Raw genomic sequence first — 26,005 nt, 5'->3', positions numbered from 1 at the left:
GAGAAGGAATAGAGTCAGTGTTTTGAGTCTAGATGATGCTCTGATGAAGAGTCATCCAGACTCAAAATTTTAGCTCTGTTCTCTCTCCGCAGATGCCGTCGGACCTGCTAAGATTTTCCAGCATTTCCTGTTTTGGTTCAAAAGCACTTGGTTGGCTGTAAAGTACTTTGGGATGCCCAGCGAATGTGAAAGGTGGTACGTAATTGCAAATCCCACAAAACAGCATCTTCTCATTCGCTTCACTACTAACAGGCATGGTGACACACTGTATCCAAAGAGGCACAGGAATGTGGGGCATAGGGGATTTTCATAGTAACTTCGTTGCAGTGTTAATATCAACCTATTTGCAACAATAAACTTTACAAATCACCCGCTCTCCCTACATGGTGAAAAGGTGTGAAGTTACGTGCTGTACTTGTTGTGCCCTCCCATTGAGGACCTGAAGTCCTTCTAACCGCCGCCCTCCTCCACCCAGCTGACTGACGTCTCACCTTCCTCTCCCGCCCACGTGCTCCACCGCCGCGCCCCGCGACTTGAGCACGTGCACCGGGTCCGGCCGGTCTGTGACGTCGGCTGATTGACAGGCCGCCCCGGGAAGGAGGGCGCGCGCGCCTGCGCGCCCGACGTCCAACTCATCCGCGTGGAGATGCAAATGAGGGGGTGGGGGACGGTCCAATCGCCTTGGAGCTCGGTAGGGGGCGTGGCGGGCCGGGGCGGGGCGCGTGAGCCCAGCACGGGTCGCCTGACAACAGGCCGGAAGGAATGCATGTGTACGGAAGCCAGTGTGGGTCAAGGGGGGCGCTCGGCGGCTGGGGTTTGTTGTACCGCGGTGGAGGAGCAAGAGGGTCCGGCTGAGAGGTAGGGGCGGCTCGGTGGTGGCGGCTGAGGTTAGCTGGGTGCCGGCTTGCGGAGGCAGAGGCAGAGGCAGAGAGAGGGGGGCGGGCGTTCCTTCTCTGTCTTGTTTTCCCAGCTGCTTGAACCGACTGCTGGTGGTTAGTTTCAGGAAGGAGTTAAACTGCCGACTTGCCGCAACAGATCAGCTGTGAGCAGTGAGTGAGTGAGTGCTGCTGCTGCTCGCTGGAGGTGTCTGGCAGGGAGGGGGTTTGTCTGTCAGCTCGCCGTCTGAAGGTATTCAATGGGAGAGACGGGCATCGCCTTTCCCAGTTGTTGGGGGCGGGGGGGGAAGAATGTTGTATCCTGTTTTTTGTGTGTTTTAAAAACCGTAAAAAAAAACTTGCAGGTTTCTATCGAGTTTTAAATCCCGGCCATTAATCCTCTTTCTTTTGCTGCAATTGTTGGGGTGGTGGTGGTGGGGGGGGGAGGTTTTGAGGTGATGGTCTGGGTGGATGGTTGGGGAAGGGACTCCAGGAATGAAGAGAGACATTTATCACCAGCCCCCACTGACAGGGCAAATATCCCTGCCAGAGGCCGGTGGTGTTGGGGACATGAAGGGTTTGGCTGAGATCAGTGACGGTTTTAATCTGTCAACTTATTTGTCAGTCAGTCGATGCATTAATAATAAGGGGAAAAAGAGTGACTCCGGAGAACTTGTCGGATGATTTTTTTTTGATCAGACAATTGTGAATACGTGAGTCCTTGTGGATGCATATCGTGGATTGGTTTTTTTTTTGTGTGTGATTTATCTGGAAAGAGACCGGATCCCCGTGGTGACCATAGGAACGTCCTTTTATAAAGGGTTTATTAAAAGTATTGGCATCTGTAGGTTAACCCATTGAGTCCTGGATTCTAGTTTACTGGGCCTACTCTTCCCAGCACCAAATCGCTGTAATAATATAACATTAAACTGCAACTGAAGTGCAGAAATATTGTCAAATGCAAAGTATTGATGATGCTGGAAATCTGAGAGATAAAATGTTAGACGTACTCAACACGTCTGAGTATCTGTGGAAAGAGAGACAAAGTTAATGTTTCAGTTCTGTGATCAGAACATTTTCATTTGTCATTTGCACCATTGAGCAATATCCCTGAAGTTTTTTTCATCCACTGGTTATTGGAGGGTATATAATATCTTCTAAGGCTTCTAACCTTAGGATATTTGCTTGACAGATATTTGAGTTAAATACTTGTTTTTGGAGGTCTCCTGATAACCATAGCAATCAAGTTTGTCTGTATGTATTATCCAAATCCTGACTGTTCAGCACGATTGGGTGACTATTTAATGTGATTTTGCAAAAATCGTTTTTGAGACCATTTGAAAACTCATAGTAGATAGTAAATTCGTGTTACTGAAGACAATATTACATAAAAAATACCGAAAGTAAGGATTGTATGGTGCATAAGGTGTTAGTTTTCTTGGTTCCTGTTGATGAATATTATAACACTGAAACGATCTGCAAAAGAATCTGCTAATATTCTTCAACCAATACCATATGAGGAAACTGAAATGTTTTTAGTTTAGAACACGGTGGTCAAAAGCAGTTCCAAATTGGTTTATTAAAACATTCCAGTTAGTTAATGAAGCTGGAAGAGAATACATTCCAGACAATGTGGAACGAGCCTTTAGTTGAGTTGTAACATTTTCCTTTGAGTTAAAAAGTGTGAGGCACTGGTAAACGAAGACCAGATATCCGTATCTGAATTCTGGGTTGACACACAGACTGGATCAGATTCTGGTAGATCCCCTTATCATATTGGTATAGGAGCCCACAAACGTTTTCTACATATAACTAATGATTTATCTTATTGGTTGGTATAATCATGGTTGTGTCCATAGAAGGTCATACACATTGCATCCTATTAGATTGGTTAATAAGTTGCAAATCCTTGCAATACGTCATTCAATTCTTCCAAAGGTGAAGCGGGTGAAAGTACAACAATTAAAAAATGGATTTGATTGATTACAGATGTGGGTGTGTGTGGATAATCTGTATTAGTGTTGTGATAAAGAATGGCCAAAAGGTCATAAATCCAGGGGTAATCTATAGAATGTGAATGAACTATTGCTGAAGTTGGTATTGATTGTCTGCTGCTTTGAAGTACTTGAATTAATTTCAATAGAAAATCGAACTTGTCTATATTAAGAGCAGTAATTTTAAAATTAATTATCCTGAATTTTAAATAATAAAATAATATTCCATAAGAATCGCTATCCCTTCTCCCAAACAAGAATGAAAAATAAGAGGAGTACTTTTTTGTCCTTCCAATGTTTTTCTTCTCCCACCCACCCCAGCAGTTTACTTTGGGGCACGTAGGAGTAGGTACAGAGGAGATGTCAGGGGTAAGTTTTTCACTCGGGGTGGTGGGTGAATGGAATGTCGCCGGTGGTGGTGGAGGCGAACTCGTTGGGGTCTTCTAAGAGACTTCTGGATGAGTACGTGGGATTTAATGGGATTGAGGGTTATAGTAGGTAGGGATATGATCAGCGCAACTTGTGGGCCAAGGAGCCTGTTTGTGCTGTAGTGTTCTATGGAGGAAGTGCAATTGCCCTTTCCTCTTTCCACAGCAGCAGTCGGTAATTCTAAGGTAAAAATAATGTATTTTAAAGATAAAATATTATTGCAGTAGAAATTGTAGCAGCAAGGACCCCTTTTATTGTGTGCTGTATTACGAGGACTGCTTTTTAGGTTTTGAGATTTTACTTAGAAAATAGAAGCAGGAGTAGGCCATTTGGCCCTTCAGGCCTGCGCTACCATTTATTCTGATTACGGTTGATATCAAATTCAAGGACTGATTGAAATTGGGATATGGTTCATTCTTCACGCAAGTACTAGTTGTTAGTATCAGAAGGAGACTGAACCTGGGATCTCTGCCATTGTGTTGCATAGGCTGGATGCATTTAACATGCATTTGTTTGAAACAAATGTGATGTTTTGATAGGGTCCTTCTGTGCCACAATATTCAGCATTTCTATAACCTCTAACACAATATAATCTAGTGCTTGTGTATGAATTGTCATCTTTTTGTCATTTCTCCATTAAAAGTTGCTATATATTTATAATGGAAAATGGCTACGAAAACTCCCAGTTGTGATGCATAAGTTAGCCATTGGGATCCTCCAGTTCACTCAATGTTTCTGGAACATAAATGTGTCTCACCATTTTTCCCTTCAATAATTCAAATTTCTAACTGCAAAGTAAGGGTTGAATCAGCATTAAAAATATGAAATATAGATATCAAAAAACACATTCACATATACCCACAATGTTTTTCTTCATCAAAGTTACTGCTTCAAGGCCATTGTCACTTGCATCAACAGGCTTTTGCAAGTGCTGTGGCTTTAACTCCCAACTAAAGTGGACTCTGGAGTGTGCAGCCTGAGTGAGTTTTCTTGATTTCCCATGATGTATCAGTACTGTTCAATCATCTCTATTGATTGAATAATTTTCTACTGCTCCAAAGCATTTCTGCCTAGCATCTTTACTGTCCAATAATTTAGAAACACAAGGCCATATTTCAAGAGCACTTCTGAAGTAAGATGTACATTTTTTTTTAAAGTTACATAGAGAGATCAGGGCCACTGCCCTTGACATCAAGGCAATGTTTGACTGAGTGGAACATCCAAGAGCCCTAGCAAAACTGGAGTTAATGGGAATCAGGAGAAGAACTCTCCACTGGTTCAAGACATACCTTGTACAATGGAAGAAGGTTGAAGTTCATCACAGCAGAGGTTCCTCAGGACTAGGTCTGAACAATTTTGGCTGCTTCCTCAATAACTTTCACTTCATCATAAGGTCAGAAGTGGGGATGTTTGCTGCTGATTGCACAATATTCAATATCATTTGCAGCTCCTCAGATACTGAAACAGCCCCTGTCCAAATGCAACCAAAGTTGAACAATATTTAGGCTGACACGTGGCAAGTAAAATTTGTGTCATGCGAGTGCCAGTCAATGACCATCTCCACCAAAGTATCTAACTATCTCCCCTTGACATTCAATGGCGTTACCATTGTTGAATCACCCACTGTCACTCAAGCTTATCATTGAGCAGAAACTGGACTAGCCATGTGACTACTATGGCTGCAACAGTAGATCAGAGGCTCAGAATCCTATGGTGAGTAACTCGCCTGACTCCCCAGAAGCTGCCCATCTACGAGGCATAAGTCAGGACAGTGATGGAATACCCTCTTCACTTGACTGGATGAGTACAGTTCCAACAACACTCAAGAAGCTTGAGAACAAAGCATTCCACTTGATTGCTACCTTTTTTACAAACATTCAATCCCTCCACCACAATCAAACAGAAGAAAGGGGAAGAAAAGAAGCACCAACTCCTATGGCAGTGGGGTGGAGAGGGGATAGCCTGAGACCTCTGTAGCATATTGGGGGGGGTGGGAAGGTTTCATCTTATGATCCAGAGTACCCTTTAAAGATGGCAGCCAGGCTTTGCCCTACATGATGTCATGAAACACCTTGTTCCCTTGTTGGTTTTTTTAGGCATATTGTTCTAAGCTCTGGTGAGAAATCCAACCTGTTTCTCTGGAGTGAAATATGCCTGTTTTCTCGCCGGAAAAGACACTGCCATTTTTTTTGGTAAGATTCCCCACCCTAACCCAGTGATTGAGGATACACTTCATAAAATTCTACGGTGCAGCAGGAAGCCATTTGGACCACCAAGTCTGTGCCAACCACAACACCACTCAGACTCTACCCCCATAACCCCATGCTCGACTTGGCCCTGTCTACTGTACTGAAGTCCTCATTTGTATCTTTATTATCTCTAGACTTGACTATTCCAATGCACGAAATGAAAGTAAAATGCTGCGCATGCTGGAGATCTGAAATAAGTACAAAATTCTGGAAAAACTCAGCCAGTAGCTTGAGAGAAAAATAGTTAACATTTTAAAGTCCAATATAATTCTTTTTCGGAGTTTCGATTGCGTTTCTCCAGCATATTTTTGGCTGTTCTCTCTCATCCTATCCCCCTTAAACTTGATGTCTTTTGAAACTCTGCTGTCCTTGTTTTAACTTGCAAAGTCCCAGTCCTCCATCATTCCTGTGCTCTCTGGCTCCTGGGTAAGCATCATCTTGATTTCAAAATCCTCACCTTTGTTTTCAAACCTTTCCCATGGCTCATCTCTCTCTCAAAATCCCCTCCAGCCCCATAATCCTGAGATATCTGTAGTCCTCTAATTCTGGCTGCTTCTGCACCTCCCAATTTGGCTTTCCCCATCATTGACTCATGTGCTTTCAGTTGCCTTGACCCCAGCTGTTGCATACTTTTCTGCACCTCCACATCTCTCCCTCACTTTCCTCCTTTAAACTGCCCTCTTTGACCAAGGTTTTGGTCATCTGGCCTATATCACTTTATATGGTTTGGTGTTGTATTTGTTTTGTGATGGTTCTCTAAAGTGCCTTGGGATGTTTGATTATATTCAAGGCGCCGTGTTAATATAACATGTTGGCCATCATTTACACCCTTCAGAAGGTTTTAACTTGAAATATGGAAGCAGAAAGGCAGCTTAATTTTTACTAATTTTTATTCAAAAATTGAAGTTTGAAATCAAATTGAGGTGTTTTGAGAGTGAAGAACAGAAGGACATTGAAGTGGAGAGAGAGGATTGGTTACAGGTTGAAGGTGGGGGATGTCTTGACACCTACCCCAGTGGGAGAGAGTAACTGAAGGGCTGTCAGCAATTACAGAACAATCAAAAGGCAAGGATAATGACTAATTCTGAGGGGGAGAATTATGGCACCTCCTAGCCTTTCATTTTCTATCACCAGTCAAAGTGTTGAAAGTGGGCCAGAGGCAAGTAAAAAGTAAAGTCTATTTATTAGTCACAAGTAAGGCTTACATTAACACTGCAATGAAGTTACTGTGAAATTCCCCTAGTCGCCACAGTCCAGCACTTATTTGGGTCAATGCACCTAATCAGCCTGTCTTTCAGAATGTGGGAGCAATCAGAGGAAACCCATGCAGACACGAAAACATGCAAATTCCAAACAGACAGTGACCCAAGCTGGGAATTGATCCTGGGTCCCTGGCATTGAGGCAGCAGTACTCACCACAGTGCGACTATGCTGCAGGTTGAGGGAAGCATGTGCAGCAAGAAAGGAGGTTCCTGAGGTCCATGTTTATCTTCCTGAAATTTCCACCAGAGATACAGTTTACGACAGTTTATTGCTTCTTTCCTCACACATCATGCTATTCCACCCTTATTTTCCCACCTAGAAGAAATCAGAAGTGGACAATAAAAAGCAAAATCACAGAAGGGAAAGAAAGGCGGAAATGGCAACATGAAGGCAGCAGAGATGGTTGGTATGGGAGAATAGATATGTTAGTGAGCGAGTCATCCAGAGACGTGAATTACGATCCCATGGGAAATTTATAATCAATTAACTAAAAATAAATCTGGAATCATAAAATAGTAACAGTAATACTGGCAATGAAGCCAGTGACTTTGGAAGGAGGAATGGAGGCATAGACTATTTTCTAAATGGGGAAATGCTTAGGAATTTAGAAGCACAAAGGAACTTGGTCCTTGTTCAAGCTTCTCTTAAAGTTAATATGCAGGTTAAGTCGGCAGTTAGGAAGGCAAATGTAATGTTCGCGTTCATGTTGAGGGCTAAAATACAAGAGCAGGGATGTACTTCTGAAGCTGTATAAGGCTCTGATCAGACCACATTTGGAGATTTATGAGCAGTTTTGGGTCTTGTATTGAAGGAAGGATGTACTGGCCTTGGAAGGGGTCCAGAGGAGGTTCACAAGAATGATCCCTGGAATGAACATCTTGTATGAAGAACAGTTGAGGACTCTGGGTCCATATTCATTGGAGTTTAGAAAGATGAGGGGGGGGGGGTCTTGCGAGGTCTGGATAGTATGGACGTGGAGAGGATGTTTCCACTAGTAGGAAAAACTAGAACCAGAGGGCACAACCTCAGGCTAAAGGGACGATCCCTCAAAGCCGAGATGAGGAGGAATTTCTTTCGCCAGAGAGTGGTGAATGTGTATAAATTTTTGATGCGGAAGGTTGTGGTGGTCAGGTCATTGAGTGTCTTTCAGAGGTAGGTTTTTGATGAATAAGGGGATTAGGGGCTATGGGGAAAAGGCAGAAGAATGGGGATAAGAAAAAATCAGCCATGATTGAATGGTGGAGCATACTCGATGGGCCGAGTGGCCTAATTCTACTCCTGTGTCTCATGGTCTTATAGACATATTGTAAAAATCCGTCAAGTTCACTATCATCTTTTAAGGAAGGCAATTTGCCATCCTAACTGGGACTGGCCTGTACATGACTTCAGATCCACACTAATGTGGTTCATTTTTCAGCAACAGCCACATTTCACGATTGGATTAAAGAAATCACTGACCGTGCAAAGCCATGATAGATCAACTAGGAATGTATGGAAAATCTTGTCTTCACATCCTTTTTTGCTCTTTTTTAATATATTTGTGTGCCAAATGTATTTTATGGAATGGTAAAGTGATTAAGCTACTGAGTTCAAATTCAGTCAAGGGGGGTCTTGCTGTCCTTGCAAAGCCTGGCCTACAAGTGATTCTAATCCTACACCAACATAATTGACTCTTAACTCTCATCTGAAGTGGCCTGGAAATCCACTCAGTTGCATTAAACTACTCAAAGCAAACAAGAATCAAAACTGCAGCCTAGTTATTGAATGAGGATACAAGAAAGAAACACTGCAGTCAACCTTGCTGATGTCTGGAGACTTGTGAAAGTTAGGAGAGCTCTGTGACAGACTAGTCAAACAAGATCCTGACACAGTCCTGTACATAGAATCAGTTTCACAAGCCAATGACTCAGTCTCTTCCATCCACATCTCTCTGCATTGCTTATCCCACATGCAAGACTGACTCACCAGAATGGAGGGGTTCATGACTTTTTGGAATCTTCAGTGTTGGAGCCCACGAAGTCTCATTGTTTCAAGCCAAAAATTGGCAACATACAGCTAATGAATCTGTGTTCTTCCACATTGGACATCACTTCATGAAGGTAGCAAGGACACAGGATTGAGTGGAGAGCCAGCAGTATTCAGGGAAAAGGTAAAGAAAAGATGGAGTAATCACATGCTCTGACACCTAGTCTTTCAGTATTCAGCGTGTTATCAGAAACCTGATAAGCAAAGAAGTGGCAGTAATAGGACAGATTCTGGGACCATTGCAAGGAATAGACTCTCGGAAACTGAGTCAATCTATCTGGCCCTACCTGGATGTTTGCATGTCTTTCTGGGATACAAGTCTGATTCTTTGCCATCAGTTTGAAGTACAAGATAGACTTCAATATTATATTTGCTGACTACCTTTAGTTACAACTATATTGTTGAATTATTTGAATGTAGATAACACTGGCTAGATTCTGAAACAAAGTATGAAGCACTGGTGATGCACTTGGGTTAGTTTGTTTAACTGAGAACTTCTCTAATTTCATTTTTTAAGTAATCATAAATGATCTTTCAATGATAAATGAGAGAAAAACATAATTTCCCAATTACATGATTAAATCTGTTTTTCTCTGTGGTCTTGCTTGCTCTGCTTCTCTTTGTGACTTAAATTCTTTCTCATTTTAAGCATTTGGTAATTGGCATGTGAGATTTTATCTGGGTTTAGTGCTCCCCACTGCAAATGTAGAAATGCATTCACAGAATGAAAAGATAAAACGTGCTGGGAAATCCAAGGGAAATCCTGCTGATGAATGCTGGCACATCTCTGCAAACTACATATCCTTAAATTGCAGAGATGTGGCTCGTAACTCCCATCAACTGTTCTGGGGGAGAATTTTAATTAAAACTCAGGAATATGAGGCAGTCTTATACATTTTAAATTAAATGAAATCAACCAATATAGCTCAAGTAAATAATGCAGTGGGTCTGTATCCAACTTTTCTACCTTCTGTTGAGCCACTGCCAACCCTGGAGACAACAGGGAGAGGGACCGTGGCTCTAGGGTCACTAATAGGAGCTCCAATAATGTCTTTATTTTGAAGAGGTGTGTGTGTGTGTGTGCATATACAGTAGTGGACATCTTTCCCTCTTCTCTAGCTCTGGAACCTTGCCTTTGTTTCAGGTTTCACTTTGTGGCTGTCACCAATGTTGTAATTCAGGTCAGAAACTCAAGTGTCCTATGAAGACTGCCTGGATCATAAGTTTTTTTGCACTTTGAATTTGGCTAGGTTGAGCATGGGACACTTCACTTCAGGTATGATTCAACTGTCCCACTAGGGAACTTCTTTCAAACAAAATTTATTTCAGAATATAGTTAACATTTTAGAGAAAGAAAATTAGCAATAACTTTTACCAGTTACAAACAAAAAACAATCATGATATTCTCTAGCCCTTAACAATGCAGTGGAGGATCTTTAAGGAGATCTTTCTTGGTGCTCAACGGAAATTTATTCCAATGGTCAAAAAGGACAGTAGGAGGAGAGGTAATAAGCCGTGGATAACAAAGGAGGTGAAGGAAAGTGTTAAACTAAAAGCGGAGGAATTTAGAGTAGCTAAGAGTAGTGGGCGAGAAGAGGATTGGGAGAGGTTTAAGTGTCAACAAAGATTGACAAAGAAGTTGATAAGGAAGGGTAGGAGAAACTATGAAGCTGGGCTAGCGCTTAATATAAAAAAGGATAGCAAGAGTTTTTATAAATATATAAAAAGGAAGAGGCTGGCTAGGGTGAATGTTGGTCCTTTAGAGGATGAGAAAGGGGAACGAGTGGTAGGGGATGGGGATATGGCTAAGGTATTGAATAACTTTTTTGTTTCTGTCTTCACGGAGGAGGACGTGAATAATTTGCCGGGTGTTAGCGATGGAAAGGTGGTAGGACTGGAGGGTCTTAATGACATTACTGTTACTAGAAAGGCGGTGCTCGACAGACTGGAGGGGCTGATTGTGGACAAGTCCCCAGGACCGGATGGAATGCATCCGAGGGTTCTGAAAGAAATGGCGGAGGTGATAGTGGATGCCTTGGTGGTTATTTTCCAAACGTCGCTGGATTCCGGGGAAGTGCCGGATGATTGGAAAATGGCTAATGTTACGCCGTTGTTTAAGAAAGGTGCCAGGCAAAAGGCGGGGAATTATAGGCCGGTTAGTTTAACGTCTGTGGTAGGTAAAATGTTAGAATCTGACATTAAGGAAGAAATTGCGAGGCATCTTGAAGGGAATTGCTTGATAGAGCAGACGCAGCACGGTTTCATTAAAGGGAAGTCATGTCTGACAAATTTACTGGAGTTCTATGAGGATGTGTCTAGGGCGGTGGATAGAGGAGAGCCGGTGGATGTGGTCTTTCTAGATTTTCAGAAGGCGTTTGACAAAGTGCCTCACAAGAGGTTATTGCAGAAGGTCGAGGGACATGGAGTTGGGGGTAGGGTGTTAGCGTGGATAGAGGATTGGTTGTCAAATAGGCAGAGAGTGAGGGTCAACGGGTGCTATTCGGATTGGCGGATGGTGACTAGTGGAGTGCCCCAGGGGTCGGTGCTGGGGCCTCAGCTTTTTACCATTTACATAGATGATCTGGAGGAGGGAACCGAGTGTAGGGTGTCGAAATTTGCTGATGACACCAAGATTGGGGGAACGGCAAATTGTGCGGAGGATGTGGAGAGTCTGCAGAAGGATCTAGATAGGCTGGGCAAATGGGCCAGGAAATGGCAAATGGAATTTAATGTTGGCAAGTGTGAGGTGGTCCACTTTGGTAGGAAGGACTATTACTTACGGGGCGAAAAACTGCAGCAGGCGACGGTGCAGAGGGACCTCGGGGTCCTTGTGCATGAGTCGCAAAAACCCAGCTTGCAGGTGCAGCAGGTGGTCAGGAAGGCGAATGGGATGCTGGCCTTCATAGCGAAGGGGATTGAATATAAAAGTAGGGAGGTCTTGCTGCAGCTGTATAGGGCATTGGTGAGGCCGCAACTGGAGTACTGTGTGCATTTTTGGGCGCCGCACCTGCGCAAAGATATTTTGGCCTTGGAGGGAGTGCAGAGGAGGTTTACTAGGCTGATACCGGAGTTGAGGGGGTTGAGCTATGAGGAGAGGCTGAATAAACTGGGCTTGTACTCGTTAGAGTTTAGAAGAATGAGAGGAGATCTCATTGAGATGTATAAGATGATGAATGGGATGGATAGGATAGAGGTGGAGAGACTCTTCCAGCTCAAAAAAGACAGTAGGACTAGGGGGCACAGCCTCAAGATAAAAGGGGGGCGGTTTAGAACGGAGTTGAGGAGGAACTTCTTCACTCAAAGGGTGGTGAATCTCTGGAATTCTCTGCCCGTTGAAGTGGTGGAGGCTGCCTCGCTAAATATTTTTAAGACGCGGGTTGATGGGTTTTTGATAGGAGAGGGGATTAAGGGTTATGGGGAGAGGGCGGGAATGTGGAACTGAGCAGCGACAGATCAGCCATGATCTTATTGAATGGCGGGGCAGGCTCGAAGAGCTGGATGGCCTACTCCTGCTCCTATTTCTTATGTTCTTATGTAAGTGTACACAATACTCCAATCAAACAAACTTCCGTATGCAAAACTCTTACCACAAGTTTAGCACTGAAAGTACAAATGCTTATATGACACTGGAACTTAGTTCTTTGGGTGGAGAATTGAAATTCTGACTTCCCAGTCTTGTAACTTCTGGCAGCCCTCTTGATATACAAACATACCTGCTTGAAGTCAAAAAAGCTTCTCAAAACACCAGGGAGAAAGATAAACAACCGACAGCAGATTTTTGTTTCACTCCAGGAAGACAAAAAGCCTTGTTTCCAACTAACCTGTAACATTTCCAATACAAGGAGAGAGAGAGAGAAATACTGCTTTTCAGTCTGATGTCCACCCCTCTTCTCAACTAAAAATGAATCCTTAGATTTTTCTGGGGAGGAACCACCTGACTTTGACTTGTCAGTCAATCTTAGCTCTCTCAATGCAGGGTTGTAAAAGGGCCCAGAGTAAAAATAAACAAAACCCCATTTAAGCCATTGAAGGGCTTCTTGTAGACAGTTTGGCAACAATAAAGAACACCAAAGCTGTTTGAGTGCAGAGAAGATGATTTTAAAAATATATTTCTTAAAGGTTCACACCAGGGAACAACTTCTAGAACCCTGGTTAGGAGGGTTGGCGCTCAAATAAAATGTTGAGTTGGATTGCAAAGGTGAAATTCTCCCCATACACTCAATGTACATATGTTTTGTCTGTATAGCCCACAAGAAACAACACTTTTCACTATACCAATATATGTGACAATAAGAAATCAAATAGTTTTCCCATTAATGATGTTCTCATTAAAATTGTCAACATTTTAAATAACATAGGATTTCCCACTTACTGCTAATGGCACACTTGAGAAATCACATCTTCCTGATATTGGACCAGAGATCCTGTTAACAAATTTCTAAGCCAATTTGGTAGATGTGGGGAGCAAAGTTTTTTTTTAAAAAGTCACTATTTTTGAAAATATCCCAAGCAAGAAATGGATCTATTGTCTGAGCCCTCACTTCTGCTCTGAGCATCTGATTCCCTCCTGCTACCATTGTTGCTTATTGCCAATCTGTTTTTATCAGGAATACTCTGCAAGTCTCACCACTGCTCCCACATCCTGAGGTTGGTGAAATGCGCTATCTGAAACCCACTAAAGCTAGTACTTTCCTTCCAATGTTCTGAAGCATCAGGACCCTTTAAATAAATGCAAAATACTGTAGGTGCTGGATCTACCTTGACACCCCAGAATGCTGTCTCCCTCCCGTTCTCTATCATGATGCCCACCTCCCAGACACTGCTATGTCCCTAAGTATGCTCTTAAATACACTGTCTTTCTTATTGCTTCCACATAGAGCATTGACTCTTGATTGTATCAGATCCCAATGTTCTCATCCATAGTGACTCTTCTCCTAAACTCCCAACGCCACCTTCCTGCAAAATTCCCCTTCTCCTCCACCTACAAGCTTAGCATGTGCAGTTCCCATGGGCTATTTGGAATGAAGACGACCTTCCCCGTCATCCTTTTCTGCATCCAAAGCTTTAAAATTAACAGCATAGTTAAATCATTAATTGTAATCCATGTAATTAATTTACATGGAAAAAGGAACAAAATTATCATGCTTTTGAGAAGTCCTACACTCTAATAGATGACATTGTGGTTTATTCAAAGTCCAAGTGGCCCTGACAATACATCATAGCAGAAAACAATACATCATCTCTCAACAAGTTACTGTTGATCTGTAAGCATTCAGGATAGGAAAAACAATGAAGGATTAACCAGCTCACTGATCTTTTTTTTTCTCTGCCCACCACCATTTCCCAGTTCTCCACTTCAGCTGAGGATATCCTTTACACTAAAGAAAAAGACAGCTACCAGAGCTTTCATGTAGTTCTTAGGGTGATACACCAAATGTTCTTCTAAATAAGGTACTACAAAATTTCATATATAGTTCGGGTGGGTTTAGGGGTTCAAAGGAGCTTCGATTCCACTGGAGTTCCTCCAGTGGTAACTCATGGCTCTTCCCTGTGGCTGTACTTCTGCTATCAGAAGTACAACGCTTTGACATAACATCACCATGGTGGGACGGTTTGAAAACATCAGTCAAGTTGCATGTTAGAAGTGCTGTGGATGCAGTATAACACTTGTGTTTGTGACCTATCTTAAAATTTCTTAATCTACAAGTTCCCAGCACTTGCTCAATAGAGCTTGCTGATTTCAGCATTTGATTTGTACTGTGTGCTAATGGGGCAACTCTTCACATGAAATCTCCAGGAAAAAGACTAAAGTGTGGTGTCAAAATCAGATGTTGGAAATGACGTCCGCACTGACCTGGAAAGCGTTCAGCACAAGTTCTGCGATTTTTAAGTGACGAGTTTCATAACAAACAATGATGTGCTCATTTATTTTGTACTTTAATTTAGGCTAGAAATGAATTAGACTACTTGTTCTGCTGTACTTCTCGTATTTCAACATATTAGTGGTAATCTTATTTCTGATAATTGTATTTCAAAATTTCTAGGTGGCTTTGTGTGATGACTTCAGTCAGGCTAATGAGGTTGGCCTGCTAGAGCATGAACTCCCTAATGGATCAACAATTTGGACTCATCAGGGAGCCTCATGCTCCCTATTTAAAGCAGGTGCCAGTCTCTTTGCCTGCTGAAGCAGGAAGCAACAGAGCTCTGTGGTATAGTATTCTCTTGTAAATAAAGAAACCCTTGTGGTGGGACCTTCGCCTCCATTGAGTTATTTCAGTGACAACGAGGAAAAAGTGACCTGAAGGAACTTGCTTCACCACACTGCGCGTAAGCCATTGTTGGACAAACATGCCGCTGTTCAAAAAGTTGGACTCTTTTGACTCCGCAGTGGAGGACCGGGCCCAATATGTGGAAAGTTTGAAGTATTTCTTCAGGGCAAGCAACATAGCCTGAGATGAGAGGCAAACGGTTAACCGGCTGACTGCTTGTGGACCAGCAGCTTTTGCTATTATGTGCAGTTTAACTTTCCTGGTGGCATCAGACACACATTCTTCCAGGAGTTGTCGGACTTAGTACAAGAATATAATGTCGCTAAGCCACCTCTGATCCTGCAAAGATTACGATTTTTTTTTTTAACTCCACATTCTGAGAGGTGGGGGAGTCTTCACCAGTTTCCTGACAAGGCTAAGATGTCTGGTAGAAGCTTGCGAATTTGGGGTGACATTAAATGAGATGTCCTGAGACTGGTGTGCAGAATTAACAATATGACTATACAGAAACGCCGATTGGCAGAGGCCCAGCTCAACTGAAAACAGGCATTACAGCTGGCCTTGGCATTAGGAAAAAGCAGCAAGCAAAGCACATGAACTACAGGGTACCCCAATAGGAGCCAACAGCAGTGCAACTGCATTGGGGGACTATCACTATGGGGCAGGCCACTGCATAGCAGTCCCTCGGAAGGATTCGGATATGAGGGAGCCCAGATCCGCCTACAAAATTTACCCTAGATGAGGCCGGGTTAAGTCCAGAGTGTTAGCAATCCCTGCAGAGCCATGCCCGATAAGATACTGCAACAGTTGCCAGTGTCAGGAGGCGCAAAAGAAAAGTAAGGTTCCAAAACCAACATTTCTGAAAAGAGCACGTAGGCTGAGAGACAAGAGAAGGCACGACCTGGAAGTTCCACCTCCCTCCGATGAACAGCTACTTTGCATAGTCGTGACAAAATCAGAACCCATCAAATTATCAGTGAGACTGAACGGATGTCCAATTTTAATGGAGGTCAACACAGGTGCAGCTGTGTCGGTCATAGGGGAAACGATGTTTAGCAAGATAGGCCCTGGCTCCAACCTGTAGCCCTGACCAAAACTTTGGCAAGGCTGAGGACCTAATATGGGGGAGCCACTGAAAGTGATACAACCCAGTTGCTTACAGGAAACAACTGGTTAGACCCCCATTAATGGTAGTGGCAGTTTCATGACTATTAGGATGAAATTGGCTGTAAGAGATCTAGCTAGCCTGGGCAAATATTTTTTAGCTGGAAAATAGTCGCCTGAGTGAGGCCCTGAGCAAATACCCAGAGGTTTCTCAGTAAGGCCTTGAAACAATCACAGTGACATTACATGTCAATCTGGAGGCAGCCCCAAAGTGTTGCAAAGACCAACTGGTACCATTTGCATTAAGGGAAAAGGTCGACATGGAAATTAAAAGATTGCAGCACAAAGGAATTATCATTAAACCAGTCCAGTTTTCGGAATGGGCGGCATCAGTGGTTATATCTTAAACTGGACAACTTGGTGCCTCTATTGTGGTGATTTCAAACGGACGATAAATCATTGCACTCAGCTGGATAAATACCCAGTCCCCCGGATCAAGAATCTTTACATAAAACTGGCAGGAGGACTCCTATTCACAAAACTGGACATGAGCCACACATCTGCAACTATAGCTGGATGAAGATTCGCGAAAATTTCCTACAACACACAAACGCCTTTTCCAGGATAAAAGATTACCTTTTGGGGTATCGTCAGCTTGTGCCATATTCCACAGAGCCATGGAGAATCCTACTGGGATTACCACAGGTTGCTATTAACCTGGACGCTGTCCTCATTATGGGAAAAACAAGGGCAGAACATCTGCAGAATCTGGAGGAAGTCCTCAGGAGATTTGCAGCAGTAGGGGTGAGAAATCAAAAACACAAAAGGGACTTGGGAGTCATTGCTCAAGATTCTCTTGAGGTTAACTTACAGGGTCAGTTGGCAAGTAAGGGAAATGCAATGTTAACATTCATGTCGAGAGGTCTAGAATACAAAAGCAGGGATGTCTTTCTGATGCTGTATAACGCTCTGGTCAGATTGGAGTATTATGAGCAGTTTTGGGCCCCGTACCTAAGGAAAGATGTGCTGGTCTTGGAAAGGGTCTAAAAGAGGTTCACAAGAATGATCCCTAGATTGAAGAGCTTGTCAAATGAGTAGTGGTTGAGGACTCTGGGCCTGGATTCATTGGAGTTTAGAAGAATGAGGGGGGGATCTTTATTGAAACTTAGGATACTGAGAGGCCTGGACATGGAGAGGATGTTTCCACTAGTAGGAAAAACTAGAACCAGAGGGCACAACCTCAGGCTAAAGGAATGATCCTTTAAAACAGATGAAGAAATTTCTTTAGCCGGAGAGTGGTGAACCTGTGTAACTCTTTGCTGCAGAAAATTGTGGGGGCCAGGTCATTGAGCATCTTTAAGACAAGTTCTTAATTAATAAGGGGGTCAGGGGTTATGGGGATGAGATAGAAAATTAGCCATGACTGAATGGCGGAGCAGACTCGATGTGCCAAGTGGCCTTATTATGCTCTGATGTCTTATGGTTTGAAAAGAGAGAAATGCATCTTTTTCAGCACTGCAAGTAACCTACCTAAGGTACAAAGTAGATCAGTCAGGCCTACATCCTCTGGAAGATCAGCCATGATCTTATTGAATGGCGGGGCAGGCTCAAAGGGCTAGATGGCCTACTCCTCCTGTTCCTATTTCTTATGTTCTTCTAAGATCGGGTACGAGCAATAAAAGACACCCCAGCCCCCACCACCTTCCAGGACTTAGTTGTTTTTAGGACAGGTGACATACTACAAAAAATTCATACAGAACAGAGCATCCATTCTGGATCCCCTCCTCCGCTTATGAAAAGGGCAAGCCTGGGAATGGTTGGCCCACCAAGACCAGGCCTTCAAGAAAATTAAACAGTAACTCTCATCCGAAAAATGTTTTGGCACATTATGACTTAAAGAAGGAATTGGTGCTCACCCATGACATGCCCCCATATGGGGTTGGCATAGTTGTGGCCCAAATAGCAAAATGGACAGGAGCAGCTAATAGCATACGCAGAATGAAGATATGCCCAAACTGAAAAAGGTCTATAATCTTCGCATTTTTAAAAAAAAACTCTTCAACACTTTTATACGGACAGAAATTCACGATCATCACATCACAAACCCTTGCTGGGCCTACTTGAGGACAAAGCAGTGCTGCCAATAGCTTCAGCCCAGATCCAGCATGGGGCTTATTACTGGCAGCATATCAATATCAGTTGGAGCACTGGCCGAGGACTCAAGTGGCAAACACCAATGCTTGAAGCTGGTTACTATTTACTGGATACCTCATCATTGGTACCTAGAGCAGAGGAGACTGTGATGACACTAAACTATTTGGATACCCTCCCAGGTGGACACAATATACACCAATAGATGCAAAAAGACCCCATATTAGCAAAGATAAAGCACCTGGTGTGAAGAGGGGAGTTGGAAAGACTGGTCCAACCACAGTTGCACCCATATTGGAGCAGAAGAGAGACAATCCACCTGGAAGACAGGGTACTGCTATGCTCAGCATGGGTCATAGCCCCAAAATGGGGCTGTTGGGCCATACTGGCCGAATTACATCATGGGCACCCTGGAATGATGCTGGCCAGGAGCTATGTCTGGTGGCCAGGTCTGGAAGCAGACATAGCAAAATTGGTGGGACAGTGCCAGAAGTGTCAAGGGCAAAAGGTGCCACTGGCAGCCTCACTGCATCCATGGGAATGGCCAGGTAGACTGTGGTCGTGACTCCATATTGATTTTGCAGGGCCCTTTTATGCGGTCCATGGTTTTTGTAAAAAAATTGATGTCCCTTCCAAATGGTTGGATGTCTACAAACAGAACTTGGCAAACATGATGGTAACTGTTGAGAAACTGCTCACCTTAGTTGCAATACACGGGATCCCGGAGGTGTTAGTTTCCAACAATGGATTAGTTTTCACCAGCCTGGAATTCACAATTCAGGAAATCGAATGGGATTTGGCACATCAAGATGGCACCCAGTGCCAAATGGGCTCGCAGAGAGCAGCCTAGATCTCAAAGGCCGAGCTGAAAAAACAGCCAGTGGCATCGTCATAGACTAAGCTCTCAAGCTGCTATTCGACTATAGGACAACTTCACATGTCACTACGAGAATTCCTCCAGCAGAATTATTGATGGGCAGATGACCCCGCACCAGACGGAGCCTGTTGTTTCCAAACCTGGGAAGGAAGGTGGAAAGATGCCAAGACAACACCTGCCAAGACAGGCACTTTGATGCCGGTGAGAGAATCTGGGTAAGAAATTGTGAATGAAACCACAAGGATAATGGGAGCAGTCGGTCAGGAGGGGACCAGTATCCTACCGAGTACTTGTGGGTGAGGCAGTTGTAAGGAAACAGGTCTTTGACTCAAACTCTCCATTCATTCCTGAGCCAAGTCCATCCTGCAGTCCTAGAGATGAGCAGAGTCCCCTTTGACAGGCCAGTACTGTATCACCAGCACTCCTGGTGGGGATCTCAGAGTCCAAAATGAACACAGGACGAAGCTGCAGCAATTTTCTTTCCCCCTACCGCCAGAAGTGGAGGAGGAACCATCTTCCAGCGTTTGCTGCGGAAGGAACAGGTGCTCAACTGTTGACCTGTCGACAACAGAGGCCGAGTTGGAGGATCCACACCCAGCGCTCAAGCGGAGGAAAATGCCCTGAGGAAAGCAAACCAGGAGGATTCCGCAGACTTTTGCAGGTGGGGGAGGGGGTGGATACAGTAGTAGAGAGAGAGTGTGATGACATTAGCAAGCCAACCTTCATAACCTGACTGGAGTATGAACTCCAAGTCCTAATTTGTCCAGTTAGAGCGCTTCCTGCTCCCTATTTTAAGCAGGTGTCAGTCTCTCTGCCTGCTGAAGCAGGAAGTAACAGAGCTCTGTTGTATAGTCCATAAAGAAGCCTTGGTGATGGGACCTTCACTTAAGAGTTTTTTCACTTTGAATACGTAATTCTAACTAGAGTTCTGCCATAGGCAGTGCTCACTTGAACCACAGAAGCTTCCAGTGCAGAGACAGGTCAATTAGTTCGTCGTATGTTTGCTTAAAAGGACTAACAGCTTCAGAAAGGTCATTAACTGTTTCTCATGCCAAAATAATAGGCGTGCTGAAGGCTCTTAGGAGTTTTTGTTTTCATTTCAGACTTTGAGCATCCATAGCAATTTGGCTTTCATATCAAGTTGTTTGAACCAACAAAATAAGTAGATGGAGGAACATCTGTCTCACTGAAGGATGAAGGAAGACACATCAGCAGTGCCATTTTGGAAAGTAGCATTGTTGGAACCGATGCAAAGGAACTGGGAGAATGGGATGGAGTACTTTTGAGATGTGGGTGTGAAGAGCTGTAGTTGAAGTAGCTGTGGGTGTTGTTTGTAATGGATACATATGTACAGTCTACTGACAGAAATGGAAGCACGGAGATCAAGGAAGGGAAGTGTCGGAGATGAACCATGTGATGGTGATAAAAGGGTGGAAATTGGAAGCAAAATTAATAGATTTTTCCAGGCCCAACGAGAGCATGAAGTGGCACTGAAATTGTTGCTTATAAGAGTTGTGGGAGGAGACTGAAACAAGTAATGTTACACTGTCTCGCTGTGTCTCTCTCTTGCTCACTGTTCTCTCCTTTCCTCTGTATGTTGACTGCTTTAAATTGATGATCCCTCATCATTGACTCATTTTAATGCCTCACAGTGCCTGGGACCTGAGATCAATTTTGGCCTTGTGGAGTTCTCCTCCCTTTAGCTCCGTGGGTTTCCTCAGGTACTCCAGTTTCCTCCCACAGTCCAAAAGATGTGTAGGTTAGGGGGATTAATGGGTAAATATGTGGGGTTACAAGGATAGAGGCTGGGTAAGATGCTGTATGAGACAGTCGGTGGAGACGTAATGGGCTGAATGGCCTCCTGCTGCACTGTAGGATTTTGATTCTAACTCCTTACTTCAAATCTAATTTCCTAACTATTTATCATTCTTGATATCACCCTCATACATTTATATTCATTTCTTATGACTTTGATAGTTCTTGTACAAAATGTCATTGGAACAGAAGTGGGTCACTTTGCGTCGTTCTAGATTCTCCAATCCATCAAAATAGTTATTTTCTCAATTCCCACTTATACCTTAATCTTCAATAAAATCACTCCTTAATCTTTTAAATTCCAGGAAATACAATCCTACCTTGTGTAATATCACCTCATAAATTAACCTTTGGAGAGAGTGCATAGATTTACTAGAATGATGCCTGGACTACAAGTCCATTATTTCCTTTGAGGTGTTAAATCCAGAACACAGTACTCCTGGTGTGGTCTAACCTGTGCTTTGTATGGCTGATGCATGAAGTGTAATACTTTGTATTCTGGCTCTTGAGAGAAAAGGGCCAGCATCTCATTAGCCTTCTAATTATTGTCTTTCCACCTGTCCATGACACATGTACACAGACACTTTTGGACCTCCATCACTTCCAGCTTTTCACCATTTAGGAAGCGCCCTTTTTTCATCTGTTTTAATCCAAAATGGATGACCTCCTATTTGTCTATATTAAAATTGATTTTCCATCAAATTGTCCATTCATTAAATCTATTAATTCTTTGTTATACTTCTATCTACACTGTTCATAATGCCAACTACCTTTTGTTTCCATTGTCAAACTTGGATGTGAGGCTCTCTTCCCTGTATCTTTTTGAAGTTGTTAATAAACTCAGTGAATAGGCCCTCATGTAGAATACTGTGGCCTCCACAAGTCACAATTAAAGTACCTGCCCAATGCAATTACATTCTATCATGCGTTTAGCCAATCTCCAAAGCATTGGTCTTCAATTCCATGAGTTTCAACTTCAGCAAATAGTTTCTTATAAGGGACTAACTAAATTAAACACCTGGAAGTCCAAATAAAGAACATAGACGTTCCAATACAACATAACGCACAACAGTAATAAAACCAAACCTTTGCTTTAGACAAATGTATCATTACCCCATATCCTTTATGCTCCTGTTTCTAAAAAAACTCAATATTCGCATGGCCTTGTTTAATTTTATTTGATTTATTATTGTCATGTGTTTGTATACAGTAAAAAGTGTTGTTTCTTGCGCACTATACAGACAAAGCATACTTCTCGTCAAGAAGGAAACGAGAGAGTGCAGAATGTAGTATTACAGTCATGGCTAGGATGTAGAGAAAGATCAACTTAGTAAGGGATTCATCCAAAAGTCTGATGGCAGCAGGGAAGAAGCTGTTCTTGAGTCGGTTGGTGGTTGGCCTCAGACTTTTGTATCTCTTCTTCAATGGAAGAAGGTGGACGAGAGTATGTCCGGGTGTATGAGGTCCTTGATTATACTGGCTGCTTTTCTGAGGCAGCAGCCAGAAATCTGCGTGGAGCTGCTTAATTTATTTAAATTCTAATTTAAATATTATTTGCAGGTCTGGGATTCCCTGGCCAGGTTAGTTTTTCACTTGCAGGGAAGGTCGAGATTGCCAGTAGGTGGGAGATTGGGAGATCAGGGCAGAGTGTTTTAAGGCTGGTGGGACATGTTTGGGGAGGCCAGGGATTGGGCTGTAGGGGAGTTGGAGGGCTAGTGATGCGGGGATCCTGGGGCTGGCCTGCAATTGAGCTGGCTAGCAATAGAGGCCGGCAGTGCTGGGCCACTGCACATGCAGTGATTTTGGTGCTGACGGATTGGTGCATGTGCCACGATACACTCAATGCTATACTGCTGGCCTTGTCAACAGGAATAGTTCCCAGACCAGACCGCACCACCACCACCACCACCACCACACACACACACACACACACACACACACACACACACACACACACACACACACCCGATTTTTCACATGTTTAATGCTAGTGCATTCTGTCGGAAATTGATTTGGAACATCCCATTGAGAACCTGGATTAACTCCAGATTTTATGTGAATTAGACACTTAGAATTTTTTTGGGGAGAATCGCCCCTGCTACCTTTGAGGTTACTGAGGACAGTCTCCATGGTTTAGATAATCACTTCTGAAGGCATAATTGAACAATAAACTGAAGTATTTGGTTTCTATGTATATCTCCAGATAACTGAAGTTAAACAAGATGTATTTGACTCAGTGTTTAGTGATGAACAAGCCAAATTTGAATTGACTTAGCTTTTAAAAGAATTGAGAAGAGGCATTTATTAATAGCAGAAAAATGTTGGCTGTCATAACTTCAATATGTCAGTTTAGTGTCTATTATTATTAGGATTAATGTGCATGGTGCCTTGTGGCTAGTTAAGAGCGTGAATGTATTTTTGGTTTATGGAACTGATTGAATAACTCAGGACTTTGAGTATTGTCTGGTGAAGAAGGTGGTTATGAGGAAAATTGTTCTGTTTCATGTATTCTTTTGGGAGGATAGTTTTCCCTTTTGTTATACATCAATTTGCATGCTCATTTTCAACATACATTTCACAAATGTAAAATGTTAATACTGTTCCACGTAGCAAATACTAATATAAACACGTGGACAAGAAAAGAGCAAGTGCTGTATTGAGTGTGAGTGAGGTATCCTGACCCCATTATCAGTCTTGTAACTCGGGCTGAACAACTGTTCTCTTTTTATATAAACCCTGGGCCAATTCAGGGGGGCAAGAATTCAGAGAAATCTTTCTCTGATGCACAAAATCCTTTCATGAAGGTGTTCAAAACAAGTTCCAAGAAACCACAGTGACTGTGAGCATTTCACCCAACATCCCATGTAGCTTTTGTAAGCTGGACTACCAACATCGATCATGAATTAATTTAGCTCCGTTCTAAATGCTTTCAGCAAATTCACGTTTGCATGAGCTGGCAGTTTGTTCCAACAACTCATGATCTGCAGCGGAAAGGAAAATCTCCTGACGTCTAACCTAGTTCTATCCTTAGATAATTTGTCCTTTTGTTCTCCCTAGCCCGTCTAATTCGAATCCTAAACCTGTCTGGCCTGTAAATGACTCCAGTAATACCTTTTTGAATTGGCTGAGCGTGATGTATCCAAGAAAACAGTTCACCACCCCCTTTCCAAGGACAGTTAGGGATAGGGAATAAATGCTGGCCTCACCAGTAACATCCATATCCCAAGAATGAATGTTGCAACTCCACTTCATGTGCATTTCAGTGATCATTCATTGAATCCCTTCCACTTGGTTTCTATCTTGCCCATGGCATCTATGCTATCCTAGTCAGTGCAACCAGCAACATCCTGTCACTGACTCTGGCACTTAATTCATTCTTGAAATGGTGTTTTACGAAGCAAACCACTTCATTCTCCTTTACAGTGCTGCCTTAGTTTGATTTCACTCTTATCCGTCAGATGCGTGTAATGTCTTCTCTTTTCAACTAATTGTATCTTTAGGCTCCATCGTTATTTGTTGACTACGTGCGTCCGCATGGTGACTTTGTCAATCGGCCTGAGGTTAGCTGCTTAGTGTCTGCTGAAGTCAAGGACCTCTAAGTTTGTACAGAATATTGTTACTGACTGCTGGACGGAGGGCCAGTACAACAACTGGTCCTGCTTCCCATTTTTGGAATTTGGATATCCAGTTTTCAAATCAGGTGGCAGACAGTGCCCTGAGTAGAATGGGGAAATCAACTATCTGAATTTGTTCCGTCACCTCTATTTGAAGTGGTGCCACAATGAAACAGATGCCTGCGCTACACACAGAACCCTACAGTGCAGAAAGAGGCCCTTCGGCCCATCAAGTCTGCACCTGAACACAATCCCACCCAGGCCCAACCCCTACATCCCTGAATATAATACCCACTAATCCCTCTAACCTACGCATCCCTGGACACTAAGGGGCAATTTCTTAGCACGGCCCATCAACCTAACTCGCGCATCTTTGGACTGTGGGAGGAAACCGGAGTACACGGAGGAAACTCACGCAGATACGAGGAGAATGTGCAAACTCCACATGGACAGTGACCCGAGCCAAGAATCAAGCTCAGGACCCTGGAGCTGTGAAGCAGCAGTGCTAAACACTGTGCTACCGTGCTGCCCATGGGTATCGGAAGTCACCATTTCTGGGATGCAGTTGATAAGCAGAGCAGTAGCATCCCTTGTGCTTTCATATTTGTGCCCAGATCTATACTGGAACAGGAATAGTCCTTTCAGCCCCTTGAGCCAATTCTGCCCATCTATAACTTTACCTACTTGCATAATCTGTGACTAAGAATGTACAGGAGGTTGACGGTGTAGTCAAAACCTGTAGGCAGGATGAGGAGGGATAGTTTAACTTTTATCATAGTTATGTGGCTTGTCATTTGTGACATTGATAAGAACAGTTTCAGTCCCGTAGTGGGGTGGAAACTTTGGCCGACAATCTTGCCCTAGAGTGGCACTAAAACCACCAGTCTGTTACCTTTTTGAAAACAATTTAATAATGTGAATAAAATTTGTGTAATGTCAGGATTAAATTTGACTGAATTCTTTCAATTCCAATCTCCAATGCATAAATTTAAGTAGACGTGATCCTGTTAAATGTTGTCCAAATATATCTTCTATCATAAATACACTGGAGGAAAATTGAGGATAAGAATCTCTACAGTGCAGGAGGCTGCCACTCGGCCCATCAAGCCTGCACCGACAATAATCCCATCCAGGCCCAATCCCTGTAACCTCACGGATTTATCGTTCTAATTCCCCTGTCACTTAAGGAGTAATTTATCACAGCCAATCAACCTAACCAGCACATCTTTGGACTGTGGGCAACTGGAGGAAACCCTTGCAGGTATGAGAAGAACGTGCAAACTCCACACAAGGTCACCCGAGGCTGGAATTGAACCTGGGTCTCTGGTGCTGTGGGTAAC

The 26,005-nt window shown here is 43.2% G+C and overlaps 1 protein-coding gene across 6 annotated transcripts in view; it reads left to right on the top strand.

Annotated features, from left to right (window-relative positions):
* The first annotated feature begins 741 nt into the window (after positions 1–741).
* atosb (atos homolog b) overlaps positions 742–26,005 on the top strand; it is a 145,530-nt gene continuing 120,266 nt past the window's right edge. For 4 of the 6 annotated variants that reach the window (XM_080184917.1, XM_080184845.1, XM_080185283.1 and 1 more), the window contains exon 1: positions 742–858. The gene's annotated coding sequence lies outside the window, so the exon portion shown is untranslated. Of the gene's footprint in view, positions 859–1,054; positions 1,129–14,184; positions 14,287–26,005 lie in introns of those variants that run through there. The other 2 variants (XM_080184988.1, XM_080185122.1) reach the window with 2 other exon arrangements.

This window comes from Carcharhinus amblyrhynchos, chromosome 1 (assembly GCF_965287045.1).
Source record: "Carcharhinus amblyrhynchos chromosome 1, sCarAmb.v2.hapA, whole genome shotgun sequence".
Classification (NCBI taxonomy): domain Eukaryota; kingdom Metazoa; phylum Chordata; class Chondrichthyes; order Carcharhiniformes; family Carcharhinidae; genus Carcharhinus; species Carcharhinus amblyrhynchos.
This window is presented reverse-complemented; position numbering and strand designations above follow the sequence as displayed.